The following is a 14415-nucleotide window of genomic DNA, read 5'->3' on the forward strand; positions in this document are numbered from 1 at the left end:
CGGTTGTTCGCAGCTCAACCACATCTGAGGCCAGCCACTGGCCAACTCACCCCCAAGGCCGTTCCTGCCCCAACCAAAGCCCCATCTCAATCCAGCGCAGCGCAGCCCGTGCCCCCGTGGCCGTCGCTGCACGATAGGCGGGCAGCTCCAGGAGCAGGCGTGCCCTGATTTACAATTCAAATCGATGATGCCTGCGCGGCGCTGCTGCTCCCACCAGGCTGCGTGGGGAGCGCTCCGCAGATGTCCCTCGCAAGCAGCAGGAGCAGCGTGCAGCGAGCAGCAGTCAGCAGCAACAGTCGTTGGGATGCGACGTCGCAGCCACGGCGCGCCGGAACGGGCATCTTGATTGTTATTATTACATTCCAATTTATAAGGCGTGAAATGAGCAACCGCAGCACATCTGCAGGAAGCCTCGTTTGTGAGTTAGAGAAGACGAGTAAATGTAAGTCTTGCTTTTTTTTATTTATTCAGCCCGATGCTTTGAGCTTGTTGGTTTTGTTGTTGTTGTTAACATGTGTATGCGTCGAAGTGGATGAGTGCATGTGTTTATGTGTTTGCGTGGTCGCTCATGTTGTTTTCTGTTGATTTGTAAAGCGCTAAGGTTGTCTGTGAACAGATTCTATGCGGTTCACGTCGTACTCTTTGCTAAATGAATTTCACTTCCCACCACCCCAGTGCTGAACTGCTACTGCGTAAGCTTGTTAGGGACGTTGCAAGAGATTTAAATAAATAAATAAAACAGGGGATGGGGAAAATGTTAACCTGTGTTGGCACACGGTTAAATGGATACATTAGTTGCACCACTTTGGTATATGGCTGCACGCAATTAATTTGTCAGTGTGCATTAGGTGCTGGAAGGATAACATATTGCGTTGTAGACGAGCACTAGGGGAGGCTTAGAGAGCCGCTTTTACAAATAGCACAGTAAGTAGTAAAAGCACCGTCCGATGGAGACAAAGTATAGCATCGACAAACAGCTTAGGATATCTGACAAAACATTTAAATACACTCCAACCATTTAGAGTTTGGACTCGCAAATAGATGCTGTGCACTGCGTATCCACCACACACACTGCGCGTGTACCCACGCGCACACGAAGTGATTTGTGTTTAAGATTGAAAATAGCCGGATGCGTTGAAGGCAATTTTTTTATCAACAAGAGCTGAATGCTATGAACAAGACCAGCTGTGGAAATGGACTGATATGTGAAATAGTATAATTGAGTCAACTTCGCTCTTGGTGGAATACCTTATTTCATTCTGGGTAATGGAAAAACACACGCACGTACACACACACACACAACAGAGTGAGTAAATCAGATGTTGCAAGCCAGTTGTGCTTCGTTTCACTGAGATGATAATGTTGATCGATTTACTCAAATAATTGCGTAAGTTCACAGAACAGCCTCAAATTGTGTTTTGCGGGCGTGTGTGCTGCATGTAATTAGGAGGTGTACATTTACATGCACAGTAGGGATGGAGTGACGAGATAGATGGCCCAATTATCACTTAAGCCATTCATCACATTCCATGATGCCAACCTAAACAACCAAATGCCAACACTTTTAATCCTGTTGTGGAGATCTTTACTTGGCATATGTTCAATTCCTGAATTACATTGCGTTACAAATGTAGTGAAGGCTCATTTTGAGATTGGTGGCATTCCAATACGAAATATTGCTCAAATTATGCTGTTAAGTGTCACCGAGTCTCATGAACCATTTACAGGAGAATACTGCTTTTGATGTTTGCCCATTTAATTTGTGATCATTTTTGCCCCCCCCCTCCCTTTTGACCCGCATATAGCAGCAGCACGAGTTGGCTTGTTTTTGTGTGTTTACGGAGCAATGTCATTAGCTTATCTTTGGCTCTCGGGTACTTGTATGCGTGCTCGTGACACTAATCACCCTTCAGCTATGGGGGGGGGGGGGGCATCTGTTGGTTGCCGGAAACTGAATTGGGTCCACGCGGTTTTCCAGCACAGCGTGGTTATTACAGCGGCTGCAGGGCCAACGCCAGGCGCAACAGCTTGAATGCATGGTTCAGTTAGATCGCTTAAACTCGCTTAAGCAAATGATGCATGAATCATGCTGACCGTGATGCAAAATTGCAGTAAATGGAAAAAAAAGGACCGTTGCACGATTATTTTGAAACGCCCCGGTCACTTAACTGTTAAGCGTTAAGAATTCTGTGGGGAAATGTTTTTTTTTCAAAGCTGAACGACATGTAATTTAGTTCTGCATTTGGGAATTTGTAGGTAGATGATGAAATAATGATCAACGGACATGAAAACAAGTTATTTGCTTATAATGATGCAGTAGCAAGCCTCGCTTATTGTTATGTGGCAACACGTTATTACAGAACCTATTATTAATGGGTAATTTGTTTTAACCCATGGTATCAAGGCTACCTATACACCTCTGACCTCCACATTGTCAAATGGAGTCATGGTGGAGTTTATTGTTGAAGAAACATTTATACAGAGCCGTTGTGCTTTTGTGAGATTTTTTTTGCCAGTGTGGTAGGGTGAGATGCAAATAAAAATATCCTGGCTGTAACCGATCGATTAAATACAAAATGGCAAGTCAAATTTAAGTAGGATCCTACGGCTTATTTTGACGAGCACAATGAAAGGTAGTAACCAAAATATATTTTCACATTGCTCTTTTACAGCAAATGGATCTCTAATCTGACCATTATGATCATCAGGGGAAAACGAACCACCACGTTTGCTATTCAACGTTTTATAGCATAGAGTCATTTCATTATGCCACCTGCTGTTGATGCAGAATACATAAACATCCGTGTCTAACTGAACACCCCATTGCTTTGCAAGACGTGTAAATTTAAAGAGAGATTTTGAGGTGTAACTGGAAAATGTGGAGATTTTGGAACTGGATTTGCTAAAAAAAAATTACGAAGATGTGCCATAATCTGGCAGTGGACACTGAAGCATTCCCCGTGACACCTAATTAGAATGAAGCCAGCTTACTTTGCACAAATCTCATTCTATTACTGCCCCTGCTGGTGAGGTCAGTCGGATAATTTAGTGTAAATTTGAAGTCTTTTTTTCTTCCCAGCCAGGTTCGCTAAAGGACAGGGTGATACTTACGTGTTGTGCATTGTTGTTTCTAGATTTTTCCGTCTTTTCCACCCCCCCCCGTCCATTATATTCCCTTTTTGGTATCGTGAAGCACGTGCAGAGTTTCATTGCTTCTCTGGTCGATAGCTGTAACTGATAATGTTAGCCATATCGAAGATAGCGGTTTAGCGATCTTGAGTGTGAGAGGGTGATGCTGGAATCTCTTTAAAATGCCCTCTAAATAAAGGGGGGGGGGGGGGAAATCTGCTTGAGTTGTCGGTTATTAATAAATAAAATGAATTTTAAATCGATGAAGTGAAAAGAAAAATAAATCAAACGTTAGAATGTGCATTTACAAATTACCACTATAGTATGGAATTATTTAAATCAATGAGTAGAACAAAGTCGTTCCGTAACACAACACTTTAAACGTCGCGATGTTGATGTAAGTGTCATATGCAACAACAAATCAGACCTACAAAGGGAAATAAATAAATATAGTAATGTGCGTTTAAGTGCAAAGTATCACCAATAGCCATTTTCAGAAACAGTTTTTTTTGGCAAAGGTTAGGTCAGGTGATTAGACAGTCCAGATACATTTTAACCCCTTTGACTGAGGATATTATTTTTTACATCTGAAGTCTTAAAAAAAATAAGCTAAAAAAATAATTAAGATTCTGTTCCTTCTTTGTTGTTGCCGAAATTATCTATATTATTACATATATTATATTTATATTTTTTGTAAGGCTCCAGCCACCTCCGTTTGTGGTGCTGAGCCACAGCCTGGGAAATTAAGTGAGAATCTGCCTCTGGATTATGTCCATAACAGCGCTGGGATCCCAGGATCTGTTTTTGGCGGGGTTAAAGGCGTGACATTCAGCAACATGGCAGAAGGCTTTGTAGGCTTTGCTGGCATTACATTGCATCCCATGGGAATAGAAAGGTAGAGGAGCTGAGCTATTAATTGTTAATTACCTGTTACCAGGACAGCTGCCCGCCAACGTCTCCTTCGGCTCGCATGCCTCCTCCAACGAACAAATAGAAGTCACATCTATGGGCCCTTTAATAACTGTTCGACCTGGGGTATACGTGTTATCTGATGCTTGCATTGTATTTGTACTGCTGGCCTTTTGACGTTCTCTGGTCTGGTAAGACAATGCCATAAAGAAGGCCGTCTCTGGTGTAGGCCAATCCGTTTCAAAGACAATGCACATATATTATAAGAGCATGTATGTTTGCATGTTTTGCCACAAGTATGTGTGGATAATGCGGACTTGATGCCTTGTGAAAGTGCCTATTTGGTGTTTGAACATCTTAACACCTGTTTTATTTCCAGAAAGGGTGAAGCCTATTCTTATTTTTCATTAAATAGAAGTCAAGTTTGTCTTCCGGACATGTTGCAGCATTGCCCCTCTTTGACACCGCAGTGTTTGGGCTCGGGGGAAACAGATTGAGTATGAAATGAAAATGCAAAGCATTAGCCAAGATCTCCGGGCAGTGACCATTTGTGTGTGTGGCTGTAATGGTGTGTTTATCTTCACGTGGGGCTGTTATTGATTGGTCCTGATGGAGTTGATCTGCAGGCTGATCAGTTTGCAGCTCATCATCCGCACCAGCTGCCATCTATTCCGGTAACTGCACGGATCCCAGATTTCACATGCTTGTATATAGCCACAGTAGCGGATCGTAGAGTCAGTGGATTTATTTGTGCGTAATGCTGGTGAGAACATTCAAAGGTTAGCAAAAAAACCTAATCCGAAGCGTGCAAATCGTACCATCTTTCTGCCCGATTCTTTGAACTTAACCAATGCTTGTATTCAAAACCAGTGCAGAAGCGCGCACACACAATCCCTATAAGACAAAGATCCCACGTATAGCCTTAACGGGCAAGTGCTGTTTGCGAGCACCTAGTAAGGCCGACACGGCACACGAGGGTTTGGGTGGCCACCATCACGTCCGGCCACCTTTGTCTCCCTCGTGGCGATGTTTACACACCGCACCAGATACTCAATTTGAGGCTGAGTCGACCTACGGGAGACCCAGGACCGGTTCAGATAATCGTCACTGGTGTTGGCCGTGAGCGGGAATCGAACCCGTGTCGTCAGGTTCGTAGCACAGCGCACGGACCGCTACAATTACCGCTCTATAACATATATATGACGCATATCATACTTTTCATTGACACAATCATTGTAGTCATACTCATGTAGTGACCATCCGTCATCGGGAAGTATCCATTATCTTGTTAACATCGTGCTTTGTTTGAATCTCTGGGGCCGTCCATAAATGACGTCACGCACCTAGGGGGGGTCAGACATTTGTGACGATGTGTGACGATGGGGGGGGGGGGTTGAGAAATATGACGTCACATCAAAATGCGCAACTTTAAATAAATATAGACAACACGTTCTACTCAATTAAATAGACTTTTTAATACATATTTTCTCATACAACACCAGAGTGCAGCGCCACATTAAATGCACACTACAATGCCAATAGTTTAACGCGATTTGAAGCATGTTTTATATTTGGGGGGGGGGGGGGCAGAGCTTTGTGACGTCATATTTGAGGGGTGTCTGACTTTTTGTGACGCCGTGTGACGAGGGGGGTGGGGTCAAAAATCGTCCAAAATCGCGTGACGTCATTTATGGACGGCCCCTCTTCTGTTAATTTAAGCACTGTAGCTAATAGCAAACACTTGCATTGACTCCAGACCACGAGTCGATTGCTATTAAAATATGCATTTGGTTGCCTTCACTTTCAATTTAAAGCTTTCGTGACTGCAGGGATTCATCTTCTTGGTTCTTTCGGTAAAGTCACGTAGAAGGGAAATAATAAAATAATAAAAATAAAACAATAAAATAATTCTCACGACGTTTCGGCCACAACGCAAGCAGCCGTCCTCAGGTGAAGAACAGGTCTGTCGGAAAGACAGCGTCTGAATGGGAGAAGATGAATCCCTGCAGTCACGAAAGCTTTAAATCGAAAAGACACGTAAACTCGTTCTTAATGAAGCATGAGAAATGGTCTTTGGACATTGCTTCAATTCCTCTAACGTGAACAACCTGAGGACGGCTGCTTGCGTTTTTTATTTTTATTATTTTATTATTTCCCTTCCACGTGACTTTACCGAAAGAACCAAGAAGTTGCCTTCACTTTGTTTAATTGTATTTTTTACAACCGAATTTGTCTCCTTTCTCTTCCAAGTGCTTTTTATTGTCCTCCGTCTTTTAAACTTCATAAATAAGCCCGAGACAGTTTTATTTTCCCGCTTGTTTTTTCATTTCTCTCTCTGCTTTTCTCACTGAGGAAAGATTGATTCTGCCATTTGTTGTTTAAACTGAACCGGCCTGAATGCACCACATGATTCGTGAGTGCATTGACAAGCAAATGCAATTACTTACATTATATGCAATTGCAACAGGGGACTGTAAAGAGTATGCATGCAACCGTATCTCAGGATGCTGTACAAGAGATGGAGCTATCACGTGGTTTAGAGTGGAGCAGGATTTTTACGTGGACGTGACATCGGAGGATCATGATTGATGGTGGCGAATTGGGGGAGGCTTTCTTCCAGCAGTTGATTGAACATGGCTGCTGATGATGATGATTTACATGACTCCACTTCGCCCAGACCTGCATGAACCTGGCAAGAATCTCGACAAACCCATTAGCATTCTCACATGCTGCTTTTCACATGTGACCCATCCTTCCCGAGATCTCACCTTACTTAGGCAAAAACGCTTTTTTGATGGCTTAAGTTTTGCCTGACAAAATGAAGCCACGACCTGGCAGCAGCCTCAGCTGAAGCCTCAGCTGTGTGTGTGGCTGTGTCTCTCTCTCCATGTGATCATTCGTGTTTGTCACTTCCCTGGTGCCCATGTGCATGCAGACTTGCGAATGCCTGCGTGTCTTCCGCAATGCGCCTTGAGACGCAAGCCTGCATCATCACTACCACAACAAACGAATGTGCAATATGCAGGCGTGGGCCTAAACCCCCATGCTATACGGTAGTGTGTGTGTGTGTGTTTCCGTCTATCTAACGCACCCCCTTGTGGTTATACCACATGCTGAGTGCACATTCACGGTTTTACACAATTTGGATGGATTGGAAAGAAGGTTGAGTGGGATTGAGGGAACATCTTTAGCAATTTAACGTTTGCGTATATTATTGTTCGTAATTTTTTAAGCATAGGACTGCGACTGTATATTGAAATTGGTTCGGATGTTCACGTTAGAGGAATTGAAGCAATGTCCAAAGACCATTTCTCATGCTTCATTAAGAACGAGTTTACGTGTGTGTTGCATAACACTTGGTGCACTGCGGGAGGCTTCGGTCGGCAAAGATGAGTTCAAGGAAGGTGTGCATCATGGACACGTCAAACCAGGAAACTGAACATCGGAGAAAATCAACATCTAATGTCGGAACTTAATCTACGTCATTTGTATGTATTTGTATATTTAAAATAAGCACAACCGGTGTCTAAAACATGTAAGACATTTGAATGTATTAAATCAATCTGTAAATTTAGAGAAAACGCATTATACATATGAAACAATCGTATCGGCTGGAAAACGATTAATTTGGAACTGTTGATGGTTTTGTATAATGCACAAATGCCCCCGTGCTCTTTGTAAAAAAAATTGACATGCAAAAAAAATTATACCTGTAAAATAATCTACGTTAACTCTCATTTACTTTCTTATTGCAGCGATCTATGACACCAGAGGGCATTACACCAAGAAATAAGCTAAATATTTGACGAGCTTTTTCACAGCCCCTTGTAAATGTATGCTACTTGCTCAGGAGATCATGCTGAATATTTAGGATTGCATGTGGAATGCATGCAGTAGATGGAGCAATGACACCTTGTGGTAAAGGTGTCAAAAATGGACACATGTGCACGCTAATTAGATTTTGGCAGGACTTGGTACAGAAGTTGTGCCATCTTATGTCATCAGGAGATCAGACGAATATTCACCGCAGGAGTATCGTATAATTTCTTCATTAACTTCTTCAGTGTTTTGAGTCTCATTGTAAATTGGATTAGTGTAGGCTAAGCTTGTGCGAGCTATTAAAGTTAGAAATATATCCCGGAAATGGATCTATTGTGAAAAGGCTTTGATGTTATTGTACCATGTAGGAGGGTAAATAATATCCCAGTGAAGGCACATTGTAAACAAACATAATTGGCTTTTTAAGCCTCGGAATGACTGAAACACATTATATTGATTTTGTGCCGAATGTGTTATATTGCTGAAGTTTATGTGTTTATGATTACTATGATGCAGCTCATGTTCATGCATAGACTTACATTGCTTCAGTTATTTTCAGGAAAATATCAGTTTTTCTGTTATTCATGTATGCTATTGTATGTTTATTACCTAAATCGGCATGCTTATACATTATCAACACTTGTAACGTCGTGTTTTAAATACAGGATTTACAAGGATGCTTTAGTTGTAAAATATGCAGTAATATACGGAAGTAAAACATGGCATGAAGAAAGGAAAATATCAACGTGGTTAATGGTTTGAGTTTCAACGAAAGGGCATTGATAAAATTTCTTTAGTGAAACACGATGTTCATTCAAAATAAATATTCCATATCCATTTTATGAAAAGTAAAATTGCTTTCATTTTCGACACTTTACAAACGAATGCATCTCAAAAATGAAAATTTTTCAATTTTATCTGGCAAAATATTGGTCCAATGAGCAATATTTGCCAGTACCTCACATTGGGCCAACTATTGCAGTAAAAGGCAGGGTCTAATGGGAATAAGTTTGCGCTGTGGACTCATGCGGGGGACAAGATCAGCCAGGATAGAATTCCCAAGTGAAAGCACAAGATTATGTGACGATTGGCACAGGCTCCATTTCTTTCAGTCTGTGAAAGTGTAGGCTGCTTGTGCATGTGTGTGTGTGTGCGTGCGTTTTATGAGGGCACTAGAAAGAAAAGAGCTGCAACCAGCTATTTTTAAATGCCCTGTGACAAGTTGACCCCTGCTATGCTGTTCAATCTCATTGCTGTGTGCTCTCAGAGCTGAACCAACTGGAAGGCGTGAGTTGTATTTGTTCTCCTGCCTGTCTGGCCTGGAGCCTCCCCTTCTTTTAATAGTTTCCAGCCCCTTTTAGGGTCGATGCTTCTGTGCTACACATTATATTCCCTGCAATTTGCTTTTGTAATAACCCGCACGCTATTAGCAATGGGCCAACTTAAAAGCTTTAAGCTGTTCAAAAGCTCATCTACATATCTAAATGGAATCGGGTTTCGGCTGAGTCCTGTCGGTAGACTGGCCGAGAGGCCGGTGATGGCTAAGGAGGGATGGGATAATTCCGTTAACCTATATGCCCCGTATTATCACAGGTACCCGACTTAAATTTGTGAAATATAATAATACGATTTTTTTTGTTACATTCCATAAATTATTTATTCCATGGTGGGTGCAGTTTGTACTGTGCTACACTACAAGGTAACAAAATGGCTGTGGAAATAAATGCAACGAAGTGACAGAAATAGCCAACGTAGAATACAATCCTTTGTTTCTCCTGCATTACAGATCTGATCCCACGCATAAATAGACATACACAGGCAGGGTCAGACTCATGTATGACTTGACTTAATTACTTTTGTATTATACATGAGAAAAAAGAGGAAACACAATAACATCTTCATTATCCTTTTGCCTATGGCACATCACATTGTGACACTGTGTAAGGGTTGCTGACTTGTTGCTGACACGACCACATTTGAAACACATTTCAACCTATTTGTGTATATATAGTGACTTGGTCCATTGCATCATACCTAATAATCTGTCCTGTGGTTAATGAGTAATGCATTAAATTAAATCACGCGAATGTCCATAGTTTGCTTATTTTGTAATACTATATATGACTGTGGAATGGGGTTTTCTTTTGTGGACTATGGAACATGATGTCAGTCCTCTGGTCTAACATCGTTTGAGACGAGGCTCAAAAGAAAGCTGCCTCTGGTGTGGACCAATCAGTTTCAAAGACGATGCATATATTATTAGTGTGTTCCTTGTAAAAGGTTCTTTTGTTGCCAGAAAAAAGGGGAAAAAAACTATTCTCATATTTTGGTACTGGCAAAGGAGGTCCCATGATGATGTAAGGCATCATTGCAAGTGGAATCTTGATGTGAAATGGATTATTAACAGAATTTGTGATGCACATACATGGGATCACATTGGGTCCTGTATATTTTTATATTTGTGTAAATTAACAAGAACTAATTTGTCTTCGGTATAGTACTTTTAAAAAAACCCCAGAAATGTATGTATGGCTTAGCACTGAAATGCTGCATACAGCTAATCATAATTTTACATTTTTAAAAAAGGTTGCTTTAATTTACTGTCAATTAGCTGCATATTTTATCAATCGGCTCAGCAATTAGCTGAGCTTTGTGTGCTGTCAAATTACAGATTTTACTGTTTTAAGGATAATGTGTTTTATATTTATCATTTAAATAGATTATCGGGGGCTATGGAGACAATAAATGGAAATAAATTAACGTGAAAATGAAAAAAAAGCTATTATAAAAGTGGATGTCAAGCCGTGGTTTATACTGTACCTGTGAATTCATACACACATTAAAATGCTCAGAATTCAAATGCAGGCAATTTAATATTATTTTATTCAGTTTTTTTCTAACATTGATTTTTGGCAGGCATCTGCTTTATTGAACATGTCATGGTCTCCTATGTTGTCTGGTCATTAATGGCCTTATATTAGGCCATTGATTTTAATCCTTTGTTTAAAAATAAAAATGTAAAAGAGTCAATTATTTGCTATCCGCGCTGTCCGCAACATGCTCATGATGTCACATTATGTAGATGTTTTCATTTAATGCATCGCAGCATGCGTATACTTTATGTCCATATGCAAATCATGCAAACATTAAATATACCAGTGCAATACACACAGAAATGCAGTAATAATAATCTAAAAGGAATCAATGGTAGTATCCACAGACCCCATGTACATGTACGTATGTTGAACTTCGTGATACGTAGCCAACTGTGCTAATCAGAGGTGCGATGGAAGGCATGCCAACATATGTGCCTGATGTTAGCATGTCTATGCATTTCAGCATGCAAGTAATGTACATTGTATAAATGGAGCTGCATCTCAAAATGCTCTTCTGCAGACGTCTGGAACGCTCTTCCTTCCGATATTCGGAAGCCATTGGAGCCATGCAACTTTTAGATCGAAATTGAAAACTCACTTCTTTAGAACTGCTTTTTGTGTTTAAGTTTGTTGTCCTCCCCCCGCACCTCCGATTAGCACGGTTGGCTACCTATGGTGAGAAAGAAGTTCTACATACATATAAGACATTACGTGAAAATCGGTAGACATTTACAGTAATATATGTTTATGCCCCGAACCGAACTTTCCCATAAGCTTTAAGCATCAATATTCGTGCTATTCTCCAGGAACGTATCTTCCCCCCCCCCCCCGCAAAAATATTAAGGGAGGTGCCGTATATTCATACCTGAGGCAGGCCGCGTCAACTCCATGCAAAATATTCAATATGGTGAAGGTGATCTTGTTGCCAATTTGGCATCGGATTGACAGCACGTGTAAAGGATATGACGGTTGGTGTAATTTGATCTTTTTTTTTCAGTGATGGCAGCATTGTAGATAATTGTTTAGCTCACTTTAGAGAGGAGGGATTTGGCGAGACTGTAAAAGGAAGTCAAGGCGAGAGGTGATTGACCCTCTCGCGTGACCTTGTTTAAAGGTGAGGTTACAAAAACCATTTGGGGCAAGTACATACGATGAGTGACTTTGTGTATCACGCATCCTGCTATAGCTCTCACCCCCTAAGTATACGAGGGAAGAGTACCGACAGCCACCGCTTAATTCCCCGCACCTCTGATGAGCACGGTTGCCTCCGTACGGTGAAAAAGAAGTTGAACGTGCATACGTAATTGCCACCGGTGTTAAATATTGTACGACATTTTTTTTTTACTCGACTATAATAATTTAGAAGAGATGTTGAGCCTTCGGCGGTGGGGATTAGCCCCCTCCGGCCCCTCGACGCAGCGGAGCTCGAGGTGATGAGGTGATGAAGGCATGAATAATGGTTACACCAGTGAATGGGGTAAGGAAGTGGCAGATGTGGGAGATGTAGCAGAGATTAGATATGCGGGAGGGAAACACGAGCTTGGGATCAATGAAGACTCGCACGACGCACACTTCTTGCCAGCTTCAGAGTTTAGGAGATGCACTGAACCTGCAGTCTATACTGAGAATGGACTTTTGCCCATGAGAGCTTCCGTTTTAGCATTGGTCATCTGTGGCGCATCATATTATATTCATTAGACTTTTGAATACCCGCTTACCTTCATTATCTGCTGTTAAACCAACATTAGAACAAATTAGTTTGAAATAAGCTAGTAACTAATATATGTCAGGCCTCTCCTTCCTCCATGCATTCTACCCCATAGGCAAATATGCTTCTCACCAGTGAAATGAAATGTCCCAGCTGTAATGTGTCTTAAGGATCCGCACCAATTTAAGCCACTCGTATTATGAACAACGGTGGCCTGAATGAATCATTGTGCAAGGTTTATCCTGTAACAGGGACCGACTCTTCAGGGGCCTTCTCTGGTGCTTTCTCCAATAAGCCATGGAACATTATGAACAAGTTCTAGATTTGAAGCTTTCGTGACTGCAAGGATTCATATTCTTGTTTTTTTTCGGTAAAGTCACGTAGGTAAAAAATAAAAATATATTATTTTATTGCATTAGATTATTTTATTTTTATTTTACTTTTATTAATTTAAAATTTTTACCTACGTGACTTTACCGAAAAAACCCAAGAATATTATGAACAAGCCCCGTTCATCGCGGCTTGGTGAACCTGCAGCCAGAGCAAGGAACCACAGTCGTCAGCTGGCAGGCTGTGTAATGGTAAGCCCAATGGCAACCCCTCTAGGGGTGCCTAAATATACGTGTAGCCTATAGTCCAGGATAATATGTGGATCAGGGTAGAGCAGTGGCATTGCACTATGAATTGACAGCTTGAGTTGCGTTATTGGCCATGGTTAACATCAGTGCTATACTATCTGAACTGGTCCTGGGCTTACCCTACCTAAGCTGCACTCTGGTGGAGTATGGCCAAACAACTCTCATGAGTGACAGATATGGAGATGTCATCATTCAGCAATGAACCGACAGGTCAACGGCTCATGGGGCAGTGTGCAAACCACTCCACCACCACCATTGCCAACCTCTGCTGCCAATTATCATTCTTAAATATTAATATTTTACCCAGGCCTGAGTCCTAGAATAACAGATTTTTCAGTTTTTTCAGTTTCATTTATTAGGTGTAGCCCTGTGAGCCATGTGGCTCTTGGCTCGGGTGCAACCGCAACAAACAAAAACAAGAACAAAGATCATCTTAAAGTGACTACGGGCAACAGAACATCCAGGAAAAAACAGCAAAGTCTTCCAGAAGTCTTCCTATCACTCAGTTACTGTGTGATAAGTAACGTGTACGCAATTTCAATGTGTCTTCACACTTTTCTTTCCATGTTGGTTCACTAACTCAACGGCACGAGGCTGAGACTTAAATACATTTTTTTCTGACTGGTTTCCAATGCAGACTGGCAAGATTCGTTTTTTTGGATCACTATGATGTCGTTGAGACTCACTGCAAACATCCTATCCTCAGCCACGTAAAAACACGTTGCCAGCGGCTATGTTACTGAGTGTATCTGCCTATCTGATATTCATTAAAATATTAAAACACTCTCGTATACTATATTTAATTCCGTACGTAAAATATGTTTATAATATAAAGCATTCTCCAACTTTTACTACCATATTTCAATGCATTGTAGTTCACAGAATCAGTCAAATAATATAAAGAACAATAGAAATATTACTTTCTATTGTGCTATATATAGTATTTCATCATGCATGATTAAATAACAGCCAAGACCTCTACAATGTGTCTCACCACCGACCCAAATTCCGATCCCCCTTCTGGGATCACGTTATCACCATCCTAGAATATCACCTAGATCAGGAATATTGCTGGCTAACAGAGTGGGACCAACGCGGATGTCCAGAATAAACACCTCAATCGAGACCCAAAATATCTCACCTCCTGGCTTTGACATTTCCTCCGCAAAGACAATGGTGGACCATCAACCACATCAGAACATCAACAGGCTGATGCGCACATCTCATTAATGAATGGGAAATTTAAGGCAAGCCACAATCACACTGTGGCCATCCAACCCAAACTATGGACAATATAATAACCACTTATCTGCGCTCCTTCAATGGAGGGATAGCA

General features: G+C 41.4%; 1 long non-coding RNA gene across 1 annotated transcript in view; it reads left to right on the plus strand.

Annotated features, from left to right (window-relative positions):
* Positions 1-255: 255 nt before the first annotated feature.
* LOC144721034 (uncharacterized) overlaps positions 256-14415 on the plus strand; it is a 44372-nt gene continuing 30212 nt past the window's right edge. Inside the window, exon 1 of the long non-coding RNA XR_013585831.1 lies at positions 256-442. This is a non-coding gene — a long non-coding RNA (uncharacterized LOC144721034). The remainder of the gene's footprint in view (positions 443-14415) is intronic.

Source organism: Lampetra planeri, chromosome 10 (assembly GCF_965212315.1).
Source record: "Lampetra planeri chromosome 10, kcLamPlan1.2.h2, whole genome shotgun sequence".
Lineage (NCBI taxonomy): Eukaryota > Metazoa > Chordata > Hyperoartia > Petromyzontiformes > Petromyzontidae > Lampetra > Lampetra planeri.